General features: G+C 46.0%; 1 pseudogene; it reads left to right on the forward strand.

The window, feature by feature from the left end:
- The first annotated feature begins 10,777 nt into the window (after positions 1-10,777).
- Positions 10,778-25,000, forward strand: part of LOC135567128 (plakophilin-3-like) — a 25,454-nt pseudogene continuing 11,231 nt past the window's right edge.

Here is a 25,000-nt window from a genome sequence, read left to right on the forward strand (position 1 = left end):
GAGCCTACAGCTCTGGGACCCAGATGAGACAGGCAGGAGGAGGAGGGTCCATGGCCTACCAAGCCCCCATGAGGATGGTTGGTGAAGCCCTACCGAAATTTTCACACGAGATTAACACATTGCAATTCTTATATGTTCCATGGCATGTGAAAATGAGTTATGTATTTCAAATACATTTAGGAACTAATAATAATGCCATAAATAAGTCCAAACTAGCTTTTCAGGTGTTTGTAAAAAAGCAAATATGTTAATTTAATTTGCGTTACAATATAATTATTATAATATTTACAGCAGGTTTATTTTTATGAACATTTACATTTCCGCTAGGGGGGAGAGGAGATGATGTCGGTCCAGCAGCAGCATTCCTTTAAAGGGCCAGCGTTTCGCACCATCAGCAGGATCAACAACAGGAACAACAGGATGTCCATGGGCTCCATGTCCGGGGCTTCTACCCTCCCCCCTGGGGGAAGTAGCTACGGCGGTGGAGGGGGAAGCTTCGTCATGTCCGGGGCTTCCACCCTCCCCCTTGGGGGGAGCAGCTACGGCAGTGGATTCATGATGGGCCAGGTGAGGATTGCGATGTGATAGGTTTATAGCCTATTCGCATGGACATTTTGTTATGTGTGATCAGAAAGCAAAACGGAATACACAAAACGAATACAACAACTCTGAGAAGTGAGTGGACACACATTCATTTTTTAAATGTATTAACCAGGCAAGTCAGTTAAGAACAAGTTCTTATTTTACAATGACGGCCAACACCGGCCAAATCTTAACCCAGACGACGCTGGGCCAATTGTGCCCTATGTGACTCCCAATCACGGCCGGTTGTCATACAGCCTGGAATCGAACCAGGGTCTGTAGTGACGCCCGAACCACTGAGATGCAGTGCCTTAGACCGCTGCGCCACTCGGGAGGGTTCACATATTCACATAGCCCCATGATGCATCAGGGCTAATCTGAGCGGATTCTCAGCATCTAGTCCTATATTGCTATTTTACCTGCCTTGATTCTAAATGTATATTCTTGTTGTTTTTATGTCATTGGTAGTTTTAATTTTTTTCTTATATTATATATATTTTTTATAAGTAGAGCTTTGGTATAATGAAAAGCGCTATACAATTGAAAATGTATTATTGTAATTGAATATAATGTCATTGTTATTAGATGTCGTCTGGGTCTCAGGGGAATCTGATGATGCAGCAACAGAGGCAGACCACTCTGCCCAGGACCATGTCTATCAAGAGCATGCACAGTGTTGGGAGGGGCATGGACATCTACGACGGACAGATGGACATGACAGGCAGCATGGGCAACCTCAGCAGGTAAGGAGTGGTTAAATATCCCTTTTCCCGGGATAAATAGCTGTGAGAAAACCGGTAAATTATAATAATTAATGATTTGTATGAACATCATGGCGTGAAATGGAACTGTTAAATGATATGAGATGTCTACATCTGGGACAGGCGTCCCATCTCAGGGGTGGGGACAGACGGCCCATCTCAGGGTGGGGACAGACAGCCCATCTCAGGGTGGGGACAGACAGCCCTTCTCAGGGTGGGGACAGACAGCCCTTCTCAGGGTGGGGACAGTCAGCCCTTCTCAGGGTGGGAGGACAGACAGCCCTTCTCAGGGTGAGGACAGACGGCCCATCTCAGGTGTGGGGACAGGCGGCCCATCTCGGGGTGGGGACAGGGCGGCCCATCTCAGGAAGGGGACTGGCGGCCCATCTCGGGGAGGGGACAGACGGCCCATCTCAGGGTGGGGACAGGCGGCCCATCTCGGGGAGGGGACAGGCGGCCCATCTCAGGGAGGGGACAGGCGTCCCATCTCAGGGGTGGGGACAGGTGGCCCATCTCGGGAGGGGACAGGCGGCCCATCTCAGGGAGGGGACAGGCGGCCCATCTCAGGGAGTGGGGACAGGCGGCCCATCTCAGGGATGGGGACAGACAGCCCTTCTCAGGGTGGGGGACAGACAGCCCCTTCTCAGGGTGGGAGGACAGACAGCCCTTCTCAGGGTGGGGACAGACGGCCCATCTCAGGTGTGGGGACAGGCGGCCCATCTCGGGGTGGGGACAGGCGGCCCATCTCAGGATGGGGACAGGCGGCCCATCTCGGGGAGGGGACAGACGGCCCATCTCAGGGTGGGGACAGGCGGCCCATCTCGGGGAGGGGACAGGCGGCCCATCTCAGGGAGGGGACAGGCGGCCCATCTCAGGGATGGGGACAGACAGCCCTTCTCAGGGTGGGAGGACAGACAGCCCTTCTCAGGGTGGGGACAGACAGCCCATCTCAGGGTGGGAGGACAGACAGCCCTTCTCAGGGTGGGAGGACAGACAGCCCTTCTCAGGGTGGGAGGACAGACAGCCCTTCTCGGGGTGGGGACAGACAGCCCTTCTCAGGGTGGGAGGACAGACAGCCCTTCTCAGGGTGGGGACAGACAGCCCTTCTCAGGGTGGGAGGACAGACAGCCCATCTCAGGGTGGGGACAGACAGCCCATCTCAGGGTGGGGACAGACGGCCCATCTCGGGGTGGGGACAGACAGCCCATCTCGGGGTGGGGACAGGCAGCCCATCTCGGGGTGGGGACAGACAGCCCATCTCGGGGTGGGGACAGACAGCCCATCTCGGGGTGGGGACAGACAGCCCATCTCAGGGTGGGGACAGGCGGCCCATCTCAGGGTGGGGACAGACGGCCCATCTCGGGGTGGAGGACAGTACACAATGTATGTAGACCTATCATCTCATCATGGTAACTTTTTTTCTTGTGACAGGTAGGCCTGAATTTTCTATAATAGCAATAAGGCACCTCGGGGGTTTGTGGTATATGGCCAATATACCACGGCTAAGAGCGCGATGCGTCGTGCTTAAAAACAGCTCTTAGCCGTGGTATGTTAGCCAATATACCACACCCCCGAGGTGCCTTATTGCTTAAATATAATACTGTACCAATATATGCCACTTAGCAGACACTATTATGCAAACACAGAGACCTACAGTGCAGTGAGTGCATACAACATCTACATACAACCTCAGCACTCAAATACAGGGCGGCAGGGTAGTGGTTAGAGTGTAGAGGTGGCAGGTAGCCTAGTGGTTAGAGTGTAGAGGTGGCAGGTAGCCTAGTGGTTAGAGTGTTGGACTAGTAACCGGAAGGTTGCAAGTTCAAACCCCCGAGCTGACAAGGCACAAATCTGTCATTCTGCCCCTGAACAGGCAGTTAACCCACTGTTCCTAGACCAGTTAACCCACTGTTCCTAGGCCGTCATTGAAAATAAGAATTTGTTCTTAACTGACTTGCCTAGTTAAATAAAGGTTAAAAATAAAAGATACTCTAGTCAGGGTATTAAAGTGTAGATATAATAAAGGGGCAGTGAGTTTGTCCCCCTGCGTGAATAGGGCCATGTTCTTACCATCAGAGCCATACAGGACAATCTGTTGTGACACGGTGCGTGTAGCAGTGCATGGAAACACATAACCTCTAAGCGCATGTTTTGTAAACACTACCTACCGTGATCGTGATTGTTATTTTAGGATTATGCCTGAATAGGAAAGTCGTTAGTTTCTCAAGTTAACTCCCAATCTCACCCACACGGGCTAAACTCCCCAACTAACTCACCACTAATACACAGTGATATCTGATACTTCTTAAATGTAGCGGTTAGGTCAGCGAGGTTTAAAGTCTCAGATGATACAGTGTGGTCAACACTTCCTCTCCAATCCCGGGTGTAATAATACTGAACAAGTTGAAATATAGTGTGAACATTCTTACCACACATTCCTTTAAGAAACTGGTCAATCAAAATACACAAGCCTCAGGGAAAGCAGATTTCTTTTGAATGTGTGTGTTAAAATGTGTGCGTTAAAATGTGTGAAGTAAAATGTGTACATTAAAATGTGTGCTTTAGAATGTGTGCTTTAGAATGTGTGTGTTAGAATATGTTAAGTAAAATGTGTACATTAAAATGTGTGCGTTAGAATGTGTGCGTTAGAATGTTTGTGTTAGTGTGTGCGATAGAATGTGTGCGTTAGAATGTGTGCTATAGAATGTGTGAATTAAAATGTGTGCATTAGAATGTGTGCTATAGAATGTGTGCGTTAGAATGTGTGCGTTAGAATGTGTGCATTAGAATGTGTGCGTTAGAATGTGTGCGTTAGAATGTGTGCGTTAGAATATGTGCGTTAGAATATGTGACATTTGGGTTGGTATTTGTCTTGAAGCAGGGTTGAACATTATATTGACTATAGAAAACCACAGAGTGAACCTGCTCCGTCCATCCAAAAGACCAGGTAGAGACTGTCGTAAAGATAGAGACACTATAGTTACATATTGGACTACTACTGTGTTTCTTGTGGACATTTCGTTACAGCAGTATGTAAAACATGCTCCGGTACTTTGAAAGTATTTTTTAAACCTCCCGGTTTGGACTGGTTGTGTCATACAAGCCTAATCTATGAGCATAATTACTGTCTTACCTCAATTAGCCACGGAATCCCTAAGAGTCTGTTTTCTTGAAGTTGTGCCACGCCATTTCCCTACATTTACCTCCACGTGGCTCAGTCCCCTAGCAATTTGAGTTCTAGCCAATGAGCTTCTGCCCCTAGCATTTGAGGGACAGCTAGCAAGAGGCCTGCCCAGCGTTATCCAATGAGATTGCAGGGGCGGGCCCAAACAGCTCAGTGGACACAGCAGAGAGAGAGAACAATGACATGGTGCACATAGGGGACAGTGAAGCATCACTTTAAGTCCAAAGAGGTTATCTTTTCACAGTGGCGTTTACCGCAGTATCGCTGTTTTAGAGCTAATAATTCTATATATACATAATTCTCTCAGTTTACAAGGTTTCGTTCTACCCCTCCAGATGACACTTTACGGGACACTCGCTGTCTGTGTCGACAAATGGTGCACATGTGTAGTGTTGCCCTGGATTATGCTAACGTTGACGTCGGGGTACAGGCTACCATTCGTTGTGTTTCTGTCAGTGTGGTTCCTATGTCAGGGGTCCAGGACGGATGGTACAGCTGGTATTTCCTGGTTCCCAGAAGTCCTGGGAATTTGCATCCATTTTAGACCTGCGTGCACTAAGCAAACACTTCAAGGTCTACAAATTCAGAATTTGCTCACTATTGGTTCACCTCCATCGACCTGAAGGACACATACTTTCACGTGGCCATGTATCTCCTGAGGTTCCATTTTGAGACTGTAGCCGATGAGTTTCTGGTCCTCCCTTTTTGGGCTTTCCCTGTCGCCTCGCACTTTCACCAAAGTCGTGGAGCCTATGTAGTTTCAACCTGATAGTGGAGTCCAGGGAGCAGGTGGTACCTGGAGCATTTTCTCCTGTTGTTGGCAGGCCAGCATGTGCTGGTGAGCACTGACAGCGGGACAGTGGCGGTGAGGACCGACAGTGGTGGGGAGGACTGACAGTGGTGGGGAGGACTGACAGTGGTGGGGAGGACCGACAGTGGTGAGGAGGACCGACAGTGGTGAGGAGGACCGACAGGGGTGGTGAGGACTGACAGTGGTGGGGAGGACTGACAGTGGTGGGGAGGACCGACAGTGGTGAGGAGGACCGACAGTGGTGAGGAGGACTGACAGTGGTGGGGAGGACTGACAGTGGTGGGGAGGACTGACAGTGGTGAGGAGGACCGACAGTGGTGGGGAGGACCGACAGTGGTGGGGAGGACCGACAGTGGTGAGGAGGACCGACAGTGGTGAGGAGGACCGACAGGGGTGGTGAGGACTGACAGGGGTGGTGAGGACTGACAGGGGTGGTGAGTACTGACAGTGGTGGGGAGGGCCGACAGTGGTGGTGAGGACCGACAGTGGTGGGGAGGACTGACAGGGGTGGTGAGGACCGACAGTGGTGGGGAGGACTGACAGGGGTGGTGAGGACTGACAGGGGTGGTGAGGACTGACAGTGGTGGGGAGGGCCGACAGTGGTGGTGAGGACTGACAGGGGTGGTGAGGACCGACAGTGGTGGTGAGGACCGACAGTGGTGGTGAGGACCGACAGTGGTGAGGAGGACCGACAGTGGTGAGGAGGACCGACAGGGGTGGTGAGGACTGACAGGGGTGGTGAGGACTGACGGGTGGTGAGTACTGACAGTGGTGGGGAGGGCCGACAGTGGTGGTGAGGACCGACAGTGGTGGGGAGGACTGACAGGGGTGGTGAGGACCGACAGTGGTGGGGAGGACTGACAGGGGTGGTGAGGACTGACAGGGGTGGTGAGGACTGACAGTGGTGGGGAGGGCCGACAGTGGTGGTGAGGACTGACAGGGGTGGTGAGGACCGACAGTGGTGGTGAGGACCGACAGTGGTGGTGAGGACCGACAGTGGGACAGTGGTGGTGAGGACCGACAGTGGTGGTGAGGACCGACAGTGGTGAGGAGGACCGACAGTGGTGAGGAGGACCGACAGGGGTGGTGAGGACTGACAGGGGTGGTGAGGACTGACGGGTGGTGAGGACCGACAGTGGTGGTGAGGACCGACAGTGGTGGTGAGGACCGACGGTGGGACAGTGGTGGTGAGGGACCGACAGTGGTGGTGAGGACCGACAGTGGTGAGGAAGGACCGACAGTGGTGGGAGGACCGACAGGGGGTGAGTGAGGGACTGACAGGGTGGTGAGGACTGGCCGAATTGGTGAGTACTGACAGTGGTGGGGAGGGCCGACAGTGGTGGTGAGGACCGACAGTGGTGGGGAGGACTGACAGGGGGTGGTGAGGGGCCGACAGTGGTGGGAGGACTGACAGGGGTGGTGAGGACTGGCTTGGGGGTGGTGAGGACTGACAGTGGTGGGGAGGGCCGACAGTGAGGTGGTGAGGACTGACAGGGGGTGGTGAGGACCGACAGTGGTGGTGAGGACTGGAGTGGTGGTGAGGACCCGACAAGTGGGACAGTGGTGGTGAGGACTGACAATGGGACAGTGGTGGTGAGGACTGACAGGGTGGTGAGGACCGACAGTGGGACAGTGGTGAGGACCTACAGTGGTGGTGAGGACTGACAGTGGTGGTGAGGACTGACAGTGGTGGTAGGACGCAGGACAGTGTTGGTGAGGACTGACAGCGGGACAGTGTTGGTGAGGACTGACAGTGGTGGTGAGGACTGACAGTGTTGGTGAGGACTGACAGCGGGACAGTGTTGGTGAGGACTGACAGCGGGACAGTGTTAGTGAGGACTGACAGTGGGACAGTGTTGGTGAGGACTGACAGTGGTGGTGAGGACTGACAGTGTTGGTGAGGACTGACAGCGGGACAGTGTTAGTGAGGACTGACAGGCGGGACAGTGTTGGTGAGGACTGACAGTGGTGGTGAGGACTGACAGTGTTAGTGAGGAACAGCGGGGACAGTGAGTGGTGAGGACTGACAGTGTTGGTGAGGACTGACAGCGGGACAGTGTTGGTGAGGACTGACAGTGGTGGTGAAGACTGACAGGACAGTGTTGGTGAGGACTGACAGTGTTGGTGAGGACCGACAGTGTTGGTGAGGACTGACCGGGACAGTGGTGGTGAGGACTGACAGTGGTGGTGAAGACTGACAGTGGGACAGTGGTGGTGAGACTGACAGTGGTGGTAAGGACCGACAGTGGTGGTGAGGACCGACAGTGGTGAGGACCGACAGTGGTGGTGAGGACCGACAGTGGTGGTGAGGACTGACAGTGGTGGGTGGACTGACAGCGGAGACAGTGTTGGTGAGGACTGACAGCGGGACAGTGTTTGGTGAGGACTGACAGTGGTGGTGGTTGGCACAGTGTTGGTGAGGACGACTGAGTGTTAGTGAGGACTGACAGCGGGACAGTGTTGGTGACAGCAGGACTGACAGTGTTGGTGAGGACTGACAGCGGGACAGTGTTGAGAGGACTTGACAGCGGGACGGTGTTAGTGAGGACTGACAGTGGTGGTGAGGACGACAAGCGGGACAGTGGTGGTGAGGACTGACGGTGTTGGTGAGGACTGACAGCGGGACAGTGGTGGTGAGGACGGCAGTGGTGGTGGCCCGACTGGGACAGTGGTGGTGAGGGACTGGTGGTGAGGACCGACAGTGGTGGTGAGGGATCGACAGTGTTGGTGAGGACTGACAGTGGTGGTAGGACTGGACAGTGTTGGTGAGGACTGACAGCGGGACAGTGTTGGTGAGGACTCGGATGAGTGGGTGGTGAGGACTGACTGGTGTTGGTGAGGACTGACAGCGGGACAGTGTTGGTGAGGACTGACAGCGGGACAGTGTTGGTGAGGATCACAAGCGGGACAGTGTTGCTGAGTGGTGGTGAGGACTGACAGTGTTAGTGAGGACTGACAGCAGACAGTGTTGCAGAGGACTGACAGGGGACAGTGTTGGAGACTGACAGTGGTGGTGAGGACTGGCTGACAGTGGTGGTGGGACTGACAGTGTTGGTGAGGACTGACAGCGGGACAGTGTTGGTGAGGACTGACAGTGGTGGTGAGGACTGACAGCGGGACAGTGTTAGTGAGGACTGACAGTGTTGGTGAGGACTGACAGTGTTGGTGAGGAGCTGACAGCGGGGACAGTGTTTGGTGAGTGACAGTGTTGGTGAGGACTGACAGTGGGACAGTGTTGGTGAGGACTGACAGTGGTGGTGAGGCTGACAGTGGTGGTGAGGACTGACAGTGGTGTTAGTGAGGACTGACAGTGGTTGGTGAGGACCGACAGTGGTGGTGAGGACTGACAGTGGTGGTAAGGACTGACAGCGGGACAGTGGTGGTGAGGACTGACAGCGGGACAGTGTTGGTGAGGACTGACAGTGGGGTGAGGACCGACAGTGTTGGTGAGGACTGACAGTGGTGGTGGACTGAGGACTGTTGGCGACAGGTTGGTGAGGACTGACAGCGGGACAGTGTTGGTGAGGACTGACAGTGGTGGTGAGGACTGACAGTGTTGGTGAGGACTGACAGCGGGACAGTGTTGGTGAGGACTGACAGTGTTGGTGAGGACTGACAAGCGGGACAGTGTTAGTGAGGACTGACAGTGGAACTTGGTGAGGACTGACAGTGTTGGTGAGGACTGACAGTGTTGGTGAGGACTGACAGTGGTGGTGAGGACTGACAGCGGGACAGTGGTGGTGAGGACTGACAGTGTTGGTGAGGACTGACAGTGGTGGTGAGGACTGACAGCGGGACAGTGGGTGGTGAGGACTGACAGCGGGACAGTGTTGGTGAGGACTGACAGCGGGACAGTGGTGGTGAGGACTGACAGTGTTGGTGAGGACTGACAGTGTTGGTGAGGACTGACAGTGTTGGTGAGGGCTGACAGCGGGACAGTGGTGGCAGGGCCATCAGATCTTTGAGAGAGAAAAGGCTCATTGTCGGCTGTTTTTCTGATAAGGGGACCTGACTGTTCCGTGGGAATGGATGCTCTCACGCACCCGTGACCTCAGACCCTCAACTTTACATGTTTCCTGGACCTATTTCATCCCACGCTGGAGAGGGTGTGGCTGGAGGGCTTGTTGTAGATTCTGTGGCTCCCTGTTGTCCCAAGTGACCTTGGTTAGTCGAGGACCCGTGACAACTCCCACTGAACAGGGACCTGTTGTCCTAGGTGCGTGGGCAGGTCTGGCATCCATTGAGTGTGTACATTGTGCGGTGCAGGGGTGTGTGTGTGACCAAAGTTTTTGTCTGTTTTGCTATTCTGGCTTGTGATAGAGGCACTTTCAAAGCAGCGTCTTTGTGATGATTAAATGTCTCTTTTGCCAAGAGCTGTAGATTCTGAGCTGGCTGCTACATGGCCCCGTAGTGGCAGGACTGGTTTGGGTGTGGCACCAGAGACTTTCATCAGGTTCACATTTCACACACAAACAGTCTGGCGCCAGCTGTTAGCACAGCAGATGGAAAAACCACAGAGTGTTACCTTTAGCTTAGTTACCATTCACACAGGCACAGGGGTTATACCATGGGAGTGAAACATGTCATGTTGGCCTGATTGGTCAGCTGCGGGCAATATATTATCTCATTTGCCCCTAATCATTTTCCCACGGGTTTGGGGGTCAACTCCATTTAAATTCCAGCTAATTTGAGAAAAAGTCAATCAAATTCCAATTCCAAATGTTCCTCATTGAAAAGCATTGTGATGACTTGGAATTGGAATTTCAGTGTGTTCTTGAATTGACTGGAATTGAAATGGAACTGACCCACAACCCACCTAGAGGGGCAGTTTCGGAGACAAGACTAAAAGCTATTTCAATGGTGATTCTCAATTGCTTTTCATTCAGGACTGAGTTTAGCTTTATCTGTTATCAAGAAACGAAAACTAGACAGTCAGGAAGCATAGAAAATTCAAAAAACAATGGGATAGAGAACATTTTTTGCAAATTTTTTACTGTGGGGAAACAGTCAATATCTGAAACATAACCGAATGCGGCCTCAGTGAAGAACCAAATGCGGCCCTCAGTGAAGAACCAAAGGCGGCCCTCAGTGAAGAAAACCAAAAGGCGGCCCTCAGTGAAGAACCAAAGGCGGCCCTCAGTGAAGAACCAAAGGCGGCCCTCAGTGAAGAACCGGGAATACGGCCCTCAGTGAAAAGAACAAATGCGGCCTGACTTTGACACATGCTATAGAGTGTTATCACCCACGAAATCCCCCATCATTCATAATGTATTATTTGTCTCAGTCTCTCTAACCTGACCAGGGGCTGGCTTACTGTTAAGCACTTTGTGTCAACTGGGCTTACAAATACAGGTACATTTGATTGGTTGGTTGATTGATCTTTCTGATTGTACAGGATCAATAACCTGGACATACTACGGCGGTGAGGTACCTGGCAGAGGGGATGCTGAGCTGCAGGTTCTAGGAGAAGCGTTTATCAACATGAGTGTTACAGTGACACTGAGGCCAAGAAAGAGGTACTAAAGGGAGTTCCCTCTTCATTCTGCATTCTCTGTTTCTCTGGTAATTTCCTTATGATATTTACAATGTCAAATACGCGTCCCATTCGTGTGCGTGTGTTCATTAACATAATATAAGGAACAATAGAAGTGAAGTTGCTAGTTGCATAAGACCTAGTGTATCAACACATTGACTGACGTGCTCCAGGTATATCAACACATTGACTGACGTGCTCCAGGTATATCAACACATTGACTGAGGTGCTCCAGGTATATCAACACATTGACTGACGTGCTCAGGTATATCAACACATTGACTGAGGTGCTCCAGGTATATCAACACATTGACTGACGTGCTCCAGGTATATCAACACATTGACTGAGTGCTCCAGGTATATCAACACATTGACTGACGTGCTCCAGGTATATCAACACATTGACTGAGGTGCCCAGGTATATCAACACATTGACTGAGGTGCTTCAGGTATATCAACACATTGACTGACGTGCTCCAGGTATATCAACACATTGACTGAGGTGCTCCAGGTGTATCAACACATTGACTGGGAGTGCTCAGGTATATCAACACATTGACTGAGGTGCTCCAGGTATATCAACACATTGACTGAGGTGCTCCAGGTATATCAACACATTGACTGAGGTGCTCCAGGTATATCAACACATTGACTGACGTGCTCAGGTATCAACACATTGACTGACGTGCTCCAGGTATATCAACACATTGACTGAGGTGCTCAGGTATATCAACATTGACTGAGAGTGCTCCAGGTATATCAACACATTGACTGAGGTGCTCCAGGTATATCAACACATTGACTGACGTGCTCCAGGTATATCAACAACATTGACTGAAAGCTCAGGTATATCAACACATTGACTGAGGTGCTCCAGGTATATCAACACATTGACTGACGTGCTCAGGTATATCAACACATTGATTGACGTGCTCAGGTATATCAACACATTGACTGAGGTGCTCCAGGTATATCAACACATTGATTGACGTGCTCCAGGTATATCAACACATTGACTGACGTGCTCCAGGTATATCAACACATTGACTGAGGTGCTCCAGGTATGCGCACTCAACACATTGACTGAGGTGCTCCAGGTATATCAACACATTGATTGACGTGCTCCAGGTATATCAACACATTGACTGACGTGCTCCAGGTATATCAACACATTGACTGAGGTGCTCCAGGTATATCAACACATTGACTGAGGTGCTCAGGTATATCAACACATTGACTGACGTGCTCAGGTATATCAACATTGATTGGCGTGCTCCAGGTATATCAACACATTGACTGGACGTGCTCAGGTATATCAACACATTGACTGACGTGCTCAGGTATATCAACACATTGACTGACGTGCTCCAGGTATATCAACACATTGATTGACGTGCTCCAGGTATATCAACACATTGACTGACGTGCTCCAGGTATATCAACACATTGACTGACGTGCTCCAGGTATATCAAGACATTGACTGAGGTGCTCCAGGTATATCAACACATTGACTGAGGTGCTCCAGGTATATCAACACATTGACTGAGGTGCTCCAGGTATATCAACACATTGACTGAGGTGCTCCAGGTATATCAACACATTGACTGAGGTGCTCCAGGTATATCAACACATTGACTGACGTGCTCCAGGTATATCAACACATTGACTGAGGTGCTCCAGGTGTATCAACACATTGACTGAGGTGCTCCAGGTATATCAACACATTGACTGAGGTGCTCCAGGTATATCAACACATTGACTGAGGTGCTCCAGGTATATCAACACATTGACTGAGGTGCTCCAGGTATATCAACACATTGACTGAGGTGCTCCAGGTATATCAACACATTGACTGAGGTGCTCCAGGTATATCAACACATTGACTGAGGTGCTCCAGGTATATCAACACATTGACTGAGGTGCTCCAGGTATATCAACACATTGACATGCTCGGTTGTACCAACTGTCAATCTTGGCCGAGTGCTTAAAATTAAAAGCCTCATCTTTGATTTAATGTCATAGTTCAGCAGACATACAGTAAATGTGATCTAAGTCATTCTAAAAGAATGTTGTCTTGTTGAAGTGACGGACACCATTTTGTTTCAAGCAGGTGTGAAGTATTTTTTCACAGACAGGTAGCTTGTAGGTGCTTGTCTGTGTTTTTTCAGCTGTGGTTTTGTGAAAGAGCAGGAACAGAGATTTATGTGTTTGGTCTCTTGTTGCCGGGTGACAGGTTTGCTCAGCAGTCCAAGCACAGATGCTGGATTCTAAAATCAAGCCAAAGGTCCTGTAAATTTGAAAATATTGGACAGCTTTAAGCAATATGGACTTTATTATTTTACCTTTATTTAACTAGGCAAGTCAGTTAAGAACAAATTATTATTTTCAATGACGGCCTAGGAACAGTACGACAGATTTTGTACCTTGTCAGCTCGGGGTTTGATCTTGCAACCTTTTTACGGTTACTAGTCCAACTCTCTAACCACTAGGCTACGCTGTCTAATCATTTTAGATATACAGGATTGCCTAGGGAATAGGGGCTAGCTAGGGGTCACTGGGATTCAGAATTAGTCTAAACCTTACAGACTTGTTCTTCCCTCCAATCACTAGGTGCACCGCTATAAGGGCATCCCAGAGCTGGTGAGGCTGTTCAACAGTGAGAACCAGGAGGTGGCTCGCTACGCCACGGGCGCCACGAGGAACCTCATCTACGAGAACATGGACAACAAGGTGGCCCTTATTGAGGGGGGTGAGGATCCCACAACTCATAGAGGCTCTGAAGGTGAATGACGACGAGCTACGCAAGAACATCACAGGTATGACGTTTTACATTTTAGTCCTTTAGCCTCTCTGGGATGTGGGGACGGTAGCGTCACTGCCTCGCCAACAGCCAGTGAAAGTGCAGGGCGCCAAATTCAAAACAACAAAAATCTCATAATTAAAATTCCTCAAGCATACAAGTATTTTTTACATCATTTAAAGATAAAATTCTCGTTAATCCAGCCACATTGTCTGATTTCAAAAAGGCTTTGCGAAAGCATCACAAACGATTATGTTCGGTCACCACCAAGTCACAGAAAAAAACACAGCCATTTTTTTCAACCAAAAGAGGAGTCACAAAAAAGCACAAATAGAGATTAAATTAATCACTAACCTTTGATGATCTTTATCAAATGACACTCATAGGACTTCATGTTACACAATACATGTATGTTTTGTTCGCTAAAGTGCATATTTATATAAAAAAATCTCGTTTTCATTGGCGCGTTACGTTCAGTAGTTCTAAAACATGCAGTGATTTTGCAGAGAGCCACATCATTTACAGAAATACTCATCATAAATGTTGATGACAATACAAGTGTTATACATGGAATTAGAGATAGACTTCTCCTTAATACAAACGCTGTGTCAGATTTAAAAATAAAAAATGTTACGGAAAAAAACAAGCCATGCAATAATCTGAGTACAGCGTTCAGACAATAAAGCAGCCAAAAAGATGTTTGCCATATTGTGTAGTCAACATTAGTCAGAAATAGCATTCTAAATATTCACTTACCTTTGATGATCTTCATCAGAATGCACTTCCAGGAATCCCAGTTCCACAAGAAATGTTTGATTTGTTCGATAAAGTTCATAATTTTATGTCCAAATAGCTTCTTTGTTAGGGCGTTTGGTAAACAAATCAAACGCTGCTCAGGTCCAGCTGAACGTCGGACGAAAAGTTAAAAAAAGTTATATTACAGGTCGTAGAGACATGTCAAACTAAGTATAGAATAAATCTTTAGGATGTTTTTTATCATAAATCTTCAATAATGTTCAAACCCAGAGAATTCCATTGTATGTAGAAAAGCAATGGAACGAGCCTAACTCTCTCGTGACCACGTGTCACGAGCCTGTGGCACTCTGCCAGAGACCTGGCTCAATCCCCTCTAATTCTCTCCCCCTTGATAGTAGAAGCCTCAAACAAAGTTCTAAAGACTGTTGACATCTAGTGGAAGCATTAGGAAGTGCAATATGACCCGATTTACACTGTATATTGGAATGGCAAAGAGTTGAAAAACTACAAACATCAGATTTCCCACTTCCTGGTTGGATTTTTCTCAGGTTTTTTACTTTGCCATATGAGTTCTGTTATTTACATTTACGTCATTTAGCAGACGCTCTTATCCAGAGCGACTTACAAATTGGACTCACAGACATCATTCAAACAGTTTTAGAAACTTCAGAGTGTTTTCCATCAATACTACTAATAATATGCATAGGATATCTGGGACAGAGTAACAGGCAGTTTACTCTGTGAACCTTATTCATCCAAGCTACTCAATAATGCCCCTGTTTTGTTTTTTACCTTTATTTTACTAGGCAAGTCAGTTAAGAACAAATTCTTATTTTCAATGATGGCCTAGGAACAGTGGGTTAACTGCCTGTTCAGGGGCAGAACGACAGATTTGTACCCTTTCAGCTCGGGGATTTGAACTTGCAACCCTCCGGTTACTAGTCCAACGCTCTAACCACTAGGCTAACCAGAGGTTAGAGTGACTTACATTCATCTGAAGGTAGCTAGGTAAGACAAACAAGTATCACTCGTATAGTAAGTTCAACTTTCTTGAGATACAAAGTACTCTGTACAATGTAGAGCTCTACGCTGACATGTGCTCCTAAGTATAATTTTTGAGGGAGCACAGAAGAAATTTAGGAGCACAATAAACAATAGTAGAGGTAATGATACAAGGTTTGGTCATTGGGTTTTCTGTCAGGTATTCTGTGGAACCTGTCATCCAAAGACAACCTGAAGGAGAAACTAGCCAAGGAGACGCTATCTGAGCTCACAGAGAGGATCCTGATCCCGCTCTCAGGCAGTGGAGACACTGAGGTCATCCAGCAGAGCCCCTCTGAGGTTGACATCTTCTACAACACCACCGGATGTCTTAGGTACAGTACACTATAGTACACTATAGGATAGTACAGTACACAATAGTATACTATAGGATAGTACAGTACACAATAGTATACTATAGGATAGTACACTATAGGATAGTACAGTACACAATAGTATACTATAGGATAGTACACTATAGGATAGTACAGTAAACGTGTACAGTATAGTACAGTACACTATAGTACAATATAGTACACTATAGTACACTATAGGATAGTACAGTACACTATAGTACAGTGTAGTATACTATAGGATATTACAGTACACAGTAGTATACTATAGGATAGTACAGTATAGTACACTATAGGATAGTACAGTAAACTAGTACAGTATTGTACAGTACACTATAGTACAATATAGTACAGTATAGGATAGTACACTATAGTACAATATAGTACAGTATAGTACAGTACACTATAGTACAATATAGCACCCTATAGTACACTATAGGATAGTACAGTAAACTTGTACAGTATAGTACAGTACACTATAGTACAATATAGTACACTATAGGATAGTACAGTAAACTTGTACAGTATAGTACAGTACACTATAGTACAATATAGTACACTATAGTACACTATAGGATAGTACAGTACACTATAGTACAGTGTAGTATACTATAGGATATTACAGTACACAGTAGTATACTATAGGATAGTACAGTATAGTACACTATAGGATAGTACAGTAAACTAGTACAGTATTGCACAGTACACTATAGTACAATATAGTACAGTATAGGATAGTACACTATAGTACAATATAGTACACTATAGTACACTATAGGATAGTACAGTACACTATAGTACAGTATAGTACACTATAGTACAATATAGGATAGTACAGTACACTATAATACAATATAGTACACTAGGATAGTACAGTACTCTATAGGAGAGTATAGTACACTATAGGATAGTACAGTACACTATAGTACACTATAGGATAGTACAGTACACTATAGTAAATATAGTACACTATAGGATAGTACACTATAGTACAATATACACTATAGGATAGTACACTGTAGGATAGTACAGTACTCTATAGTACAATATAGTACACTATAGGAGAGTACAGTGCACATAGTACACTATAGTACAGTATAGTAAATCATAGTACAGTATATTACACTATAGTCCAGTATAGTACAGTACACTAAAGTATAGTATAGACAGTATAATACAGTACTCTATAGTACAATATAGTACACTATGGGAGAGTATAGTACACTATAGGATAGTACAGTACACTATAGTACACTATAGGATAGTACAGTACACTATAGTACACTATAGGATAGTACAATATAGTACACTGTAGGATAGTACAGTATTCTATAGTATAGTACAGTACAATATAGTACACTATAGTACAGTAATGTACACTATAGTACGATATAGTACACTATAGGATAGTACAGTACAGTATATTACACCAGTATTGTATAGTACAGTATTGTACACTATAGTACAGTATAGTAAAGCATAGTACAGTATATTACACTATAGTCCAGTACACTAAAGTACAGTATATGGCAGTGTAGGACAGTATAGTACAGTATATCACAGTACAGTATATTACACTATAATACAGTATAGTACAGTACACTATAGTACAATATAGTACACTATATAGGATAGTACAGTAAACTAGTACAGTATTGTACAGTATAGTACAGTACACTATAATACAATATAGTACACTATAGGATAGTACAATATAGTACACTAGGATAGTACAGTACTCTATAGGAGAGTATAGTACACTATAGGATAGTACAGTACACTATAGTACACTATAGGATAGTACAGTACACTATAGTACAATATAGTACACTATAGGATAGTACACTATAGTACAATATACACTATAGGATAGTACACTGTAGGATAGTACAGTACTCTATAGTACAATATAGTACACTATAGGAGAGTACAGTGCAATATAGTACTATAGTACAGTATAGTAAATCATAGTACAGTATATTACACTATAGTCCAGTATAGTACAGTACACTAAAGTATAGTATAGGACAGTATAATACAGTACTCTATAGTACAATATAGTACACTATGGGAGAGTATAGTACACTATAGGATAGTACAGTACACTATAGTACACTATAGGATAGTACAGTACACTATAGTACACTATAGGATAGTACAATATAGTACACTGTAGGATAGTACAGTATTCTATAGTATAGTACAGTACAATATAGTACACTATAGTACAGTAATGTACACTATAGTGCGATATAGTACACTATAGGATAGTACAGTACAGTATATTACACCAGTATTGTATAGTACAGTATTGTACACTATAGTACAGTATAGTAAAGCATAGTACAGTATATTACACTATAGTCAGTACACTAAAGTACAGTATATGGCAGTGTAGGACAGTATAGTACAGTATATCACAGTACAGTATATTACACTATAATACAGTATAGTACAGTACACTATAGTACAATATAGTACACTATAGGATAGTACAGTAAACTAGTACAGTATTGTACAGTATAGTACAGTACACTATAGTACAATATAGTACAGTATAGGATAGTACACTATAGTAGTACAGTATAGTACAGTACACTATAGTACAATATAGTACACTATAGGATAGTACAGTACACAATAGTATACTATAGGATAGTACACTGTAGGATAGTACAGTAAACTTGTACAGTATAGTACAGTACACTATAGTACAATATAGTACACTATAGTACTATAGGATAGTACAGTACACTATAGTACAGTGTAGTATACTATAGGATATTACAGTACACAGTAGTATACTATAGGATAGTACAGTATAGTACACTATAGGATAGTACAGTAAACTAGTACAGTATTGTACAGTATAGTACAGTACACTATAGTACAATATAGTACAGTATAGGATAGTACACTATAGTACAATATAGTACACTATAGTACACTATAGGATAGTACAGTACACTATAGTACAGTATAGTACACTATAGTACAATATAGGATAGTACAGTACACTATAATACAATATAGTACACTATAGGATAGTACAATATAGTACACTAGGATAGTACAGTACTCTATAGGAGAGTATAGTACACTATAGGATAGTACAGTACACTATAGTACACTATAGGATAGTACAGTACACTATAGTACAATATAGTACACTATAGGATAGTACACTATAGTACAATATACACTATAGGATAGTACACTGTAGGATAGTACAGTACTCTATAGTACAATATAGTACACTATAGGAGAGTACAGTGCAATATAGTACACTATAGTACAGTATAGTAAATCATAGTACAGTATATTACACTATAGTCAGTATAGTACAGTACACTAAAGTATAGTATAGGACAGTATAATACAGTACTCTATAGTACAATATAGTACACTATGGGAGAGTATAGTACACTATAGGATAGTACAGTACACTATAGTACACTATAGGATAGTACAGTACACTATAGTACACTATAGGATAGTACAATATAGTACACTGTAGGATAGTACCCAGTATTCTATAGTATAGTACGTACAATATAGTACACTATAGTACAGTAATGTACACTATAGTACGATATAGTACACTATAGGATAGTACAGTACAGTATATTACACCAGTAATTGTATATTTTAGTATTGTACTATAGTACAGTATAGTAAAGCATAGTACAGTATATTACACTATAGTCCAGTACACTAAAGTACAGTATATGGCAGTGTAGGACAGTATAGTACAGTATATCACAGTACAGTATATTACACTATAATACAGTATAGTACAGTATAGTACAGTACACTAAAGGACAGTATAGGATGGTATAGTACACTAAAGTACAGTACACTAAAGTACAGTATATGATGGTATAGTACAGTATAGGATAGTATTGTACAGTATATTACACTATAGTGCAATATAGTAGTATAGTACAATATATAACACTATTGTACAGTATTTCACACTATAGTACAGCCTTATTCTTCTTGTTCCAGCTCCTCCTCTGTCTAAGTGCATGTGACAACAGTGTCCTATCTTCCCATGTCAGTTCATTGATATGTCAGTTCATTGATATGTCAGTTCATTGACCCATGTCAGTTCATTGACCCATTTCAGTTCATTGACCCATTTCAGTTCATTGACATGTCAGTTCATTGACCCATTTCAGTTCATTGACCCATTTCAGTTCATTGACATGTCAGTTCATTGACCCGTCAGCTCTTTCACCCAAGTCAGTTCATTGACCCGTCAGCTCTTTCACCCAAGTCAGTTCATTGACACGTCAGGTCTTTGATCAATGTCAGTTCTTTGTTCTATGATTTCTGTTAGCCTATCCCGTCTCTGACCTCTCACCCTGCTGTCCCCAGGAACCTGAGCTCAGTGAATGAGAAGACCAGACGTCAGATGAGGAGACCAACGGTCTGGTGGATGCCCTGGTAGGATACATCCAGGCCTCGCTACAGGAAGGCAAGGTGGAGGAAAAGGTGAGAATGAGCTACGTAATAGACTGGAGTACAGATAGTAGACTGGAGTACAGATAGTGGACTGGAGTACAGATAGTGGACTGGAGTACAGATAGTGGACTGGAGTACAGATAGTGGACTGGAGTGCAGACTGGAGTGCAGTACAGATAGTGGACTGGAGTACAGATAGTGGCCTGGAGTACAGATAGTAGACTGGAGTACAGTGGAGTACAAATAGTGGACTGGAGTACAAATAGTGGACTGGAGTACAGATAGTGGACTGGAGTACAGATAGTGGACTGGAGTACAGATAGTGGACTGGAGTACAGATAGTTGACTGGAGTACAGATAGTGGACTGGAGTACAGATAGTGGACTGGAGTACAGATAGTGGACTGGAGTACAAATAGTGGACTGGAGTACAGATAGTAGACTGGAGTACAGATAGTGGACTGGAGTACAGATAGTGGACTGGAGTACAGATAGTAAACTGGAGTACAGATAGTGGACTGGAGTACAGATAGTAAACTGGAGTACAGATAGTAAACTGGAGTGCAGATAGTAAAACTGGAGTACAGATAGTGGACTGGAGTACAGGATAGACTGGAGTATAGATAGTCACTGGAGTACAGACTGGAGATAGTCGACTGGAGTACAGACTGGAGTGCAGATAGTGGCCTGGAGTACAGACTGGAGTACAGACTGGAGTACAGATAGTGGACTGTAGTACAGATAGTGGACTGGAGTACAGATAATGGACTGGAGTGCAGATAGTGGACTGGAGTACAGACTGGAGTGCAGATAGTGTACTGGAGTACAGACTGGAGTACAGATAGTGGACTGGAGTACAGATAGTGGACTGGAGTGCAGATAGTAGACTGGAGTACAGATAGTAAACTGGAGTGCAGATAGTGAACTGGAGCGCACATAGTGGACTGGAGTGCAGATAGTGGACTGGAGTGCAGATAGTGGACTGGAGTGCAGATAGTGGACTGTAGTGCAGATAGTGGACTGGAGTGCAGATAGTGGACTGGGTGCAGATAGTAGACTGGAGTGCAGATAGTGAACTGGGTGCAGATAGTGAACTGAGTGCAGATAGTGGACTGGAGTGCAGATAGGGACTGAGTGCAGATAGTGGACTGGAGTGCAGATAGTGGACTGGAGTCTGATAGTGGACTGTAGTGCAGATAGTGGGACTGGAGTGCAGATAGTGGACTGGGAGTGCAGATAGTGGACTGGAGGCAGATAGTGGACTGTAGTGCAGATAGTGACTGGAGTGCAGATAGTGGACTGTAGTACAGATAGTGGACTGTAGTGCAGATAGTAGACTGGAGGGCAGATAGTAGACTGAGTGCAGATAGTGGACTGTAGTGCAGATAGTGGACTGGAGTACAGATAGTGGACTGTAGTGCAGATAGTGGACTGTAGTGCAGATAGTGGACTGGAGTGCAGATAGTGGTCTGGAGTGCAGATAGTGGACTGGAGTGCAGATAGTATACTGGAGTGCAGATAGTGACTGGAGTGCAGATAGTGGACTGGAGACCAGATAGTGGACTGGAGTACAGGTAGGAAAGTTACTTAGCCGTGTGGTATTTGCAGAACAATTGTCACAATGCGCAACTGTACCTTTCAGTGTTTTCTTCGATCAAGTGTTGTACATGTCGTCATGGGAATTAAATATATACTCAACATTCTATGGTACATTTGTTCATGTGAAAGCCTCACATGTTGGACTTTTGGTATTAAAATCTATTCCAACTTTGTGTGTGTCTGTCAGGAGTGGAGAATGCAGTGTGTGTTATGAGGAACCTCTCTATCAGCTGTACAGTGAGATCCCGCCCTCGGCCATGCTCGTCTGGAAGGACCAACCAGAGGCCAGGACACCAGCAGGAGTGAAAGCCATTGGTTGCTTCACGCCTCAGAGCAAGAAAGTAAAAAATGTATGTATCACAGTGTCAATCTTCTTCTTCTTCTGTCAGTTTAGCAGTTGAACCGTAGTCTTGATGGTCTTCAGAATGACCCTGTCCGTGTCTAAACGGAAGTCCTGTATCACATCGCCACATCACATTGACCCCTGACCTTCTCCTTTTACAGAAGATGAACCAGGACCTGGTTACATTCACGGAGGTGGCCCGTGCCCAAGGGTCTGGAGTGGCTGTGGCAATTTCAGGTGGTGGGGCTGTATAACCGCGTGCTGCGGGGCTGTAGGTTCCACCTCACCACCCGAGGCTGCAGCCGGGGCCCTGCAGAACATCAGCTGGAGACAAGAGAGAGTGTTGATAATTCACTGCCAATGGTCCTTCTCTCGTCACTATCTCAAACCTCACGACCGTCCCTGGCGGTGTCAGATAGACTATGGAGTCATCTCACCTCACCACCGATCCCTGGCAGTGTCAGACTATGGAGTCATCTCAACACACCACCGTCCCTGGCGGTGTCAGATACACTTAGACTATGGAGTCATCTCAACTCACTACGTCCTGTGCCAGATAAACTAGGGAACAGGCTCCTCCAAACTGTCCGTGAAGCCTCTGTGACCAGGCCACTGATATGTGCTCCAGGTCATTTTGTTTTGTACCGGACTTGGACACCTGACAATGAAAACTGCAACTCACATCACTCACATCAGTGATCTCTATAGCTCACTCAGCATTCATAGAACGACGACAGTGTCTCTCTAGCTGGGGTACTTGAACCCCTGTGGGTACCTTGCCTTTCTACAGGGTGTAATTGACTCATAAGAAAATAAGCCCAATGATCAGTTGCACATAAGGGTTTACTTCAGACAGAGCAAAACGGGATTTGGGGGTACTGTAATTAATTTGAGAAATACTGACGCAGAAAGACCTTTCTCTTTTTCTCCTCAGTGGGCGGGGGTGCTGTGTCGTGTGGCTCTCGAGCAAGAGGATGCTTCCTGTGATGTTGGACAAACTGAGGACCAATAATGACCTGGAGCTGAGATCCCTCACCGGCTTCCTCAGAAACCTGTCACGCCATGCCAAGGACAAGAACGCCATGGGTCAGTAACCAGGACCCTTTTTTGATCAAATCCTTGATTGCCTCTGAACCTCATCCTGCATATAAGCTTTGAGAGAAAGAGCGAGCAATTCAAGGATGTCAATGTGAGATATGTTATTAACAAACAGAGGAAAACCCATTTGATTTCATGCCAGAGCAAGAACCAAAACAAAGCCATATCCATCTATTTCAGGGGTGGATTGACTGCCGTGTGGGATGAATAACATGGGAGATTTTTATTTTACCTTTATTTAACTAGGCAAGTCAGTTAAGAACAAATTCTTATTTTCAATGGCGGCCTAGGAACAGTGGGTTAACTGCCTTGTTCAGGGCAGAACGACAGATTTGTACCTTGTCAGCTCGGGGATTTGAACTTGCAACCTTCGGTTACTAGTCCAACGCTCTAACCACTAGGCTACCTGCCGCTACACTCTAACCACTAGGCTACCTGCCGCCTCTACACTCTAACCACTAGGCTACCCTGCCACCCCATCAACCCTTTTTTTTTCTCCTTCTAGCAACCAAGACTGTGAACAACCTGGTGGACAAACTGCCTGCTGACGGTCAACAGAAGGAGCGTCCAGCGACGTGGTGGTCAACATCTGTGGAACATTGAACAACCTGGTGACCTGCAGCTCCGTCAGCCCGGGACATCACTTTCTTTGACGGGGCTGCAAAAACTAGTGGCCATCAAAACTCCAACGACAGCAGGTACGGGATAGGGAGAAATATTGGTAGCGGTGTTTCTTGCTGCTCGGTCGTTCCACCGATTCCGTGCCCTTTTTTTGAGAAGTGTAATGTTTGACTTCATTCTGTCAACATTCTGTCATAAAGAGCACCTGTTTAACTTAATAAAAAACATGTTTTCCCATCTCAAGAAGATACATTTTTTTAAAAAAAATACTATAGTAAGTGCCTATAAAGTAACAGGGTTGACCGTAACAGGGTTGACCGTAACAGGGTTGCCCATAACAGGGTTGACCGTAACAGGGTTGACCGTAACAGGGTTGACCTTAACAGGGTTGCCCATAACAGGGTTGACCGTAACAGGGTTGACCGTAACAGGGTTGACCGTAACAGGGTTGCCCATAACAGGGTTGACCTTAACAGGGTTGACCGTAACAGGGTTGCCCATAACAGGGTTGCCCATAACAGGGTTGACCTTAACAGGGTTGCCCGTAACAGGGTTGCCCATAACAGGGTTGACCTTAACAGGGTTGACCTTAACAGGGCTGACCTTAACAGGGTTGACCGTAACAGGGTTGACCTTAACAGGGTTGACCGTAACAGGGTTGACCGTAACAGGGTTGACCGTAACAGGGTTGACCGTAACAGGGTTGCCCATAACAGGGTTGACCTTAACAGGGTTGACCGTAACAGGGTTGCCCATAACAGGGTTGCCCATAACAGGGTTGACCTTAACAGGGTTGCCCGTAACAGGGTTGCCCATAACAGGGTTGACCTTAACAGGGTTGCCCATAACAGGGTTGCCCATAACAGGGTTGCCCATAACAGGGTTGACCTTAACAGGGTTGCCCGTAACAGGGTTGCCCATAACAGGGTTGACCTTAACAGGGTTGACCGTAACAGGGTTGACCGTAACAGGGTTGCCCATAACAGGGTTGACCTTAACAGGGTTGACCGTAACAGGGTTGCCCATAACAGGGTTGACCTTAACAGGGTTG

This window comes from Oncorhynchus nerka, unplaced genomic scaffold (assembly GCF_034236695.1).
Source record: "Oncorhynchus nerka isolate Pitt River unplaced genomic scaffold, Oner_Uvic_2.0 unplaced_scaffold_2562, whole genome shotgun sequence".
Lineage (NCBI taxonomy): Eukaryota > Metazoa > Chordata > Actinopteri > Salmoniformes > Salmonidae > Oncorhynchus > Oncorhynchus nerka.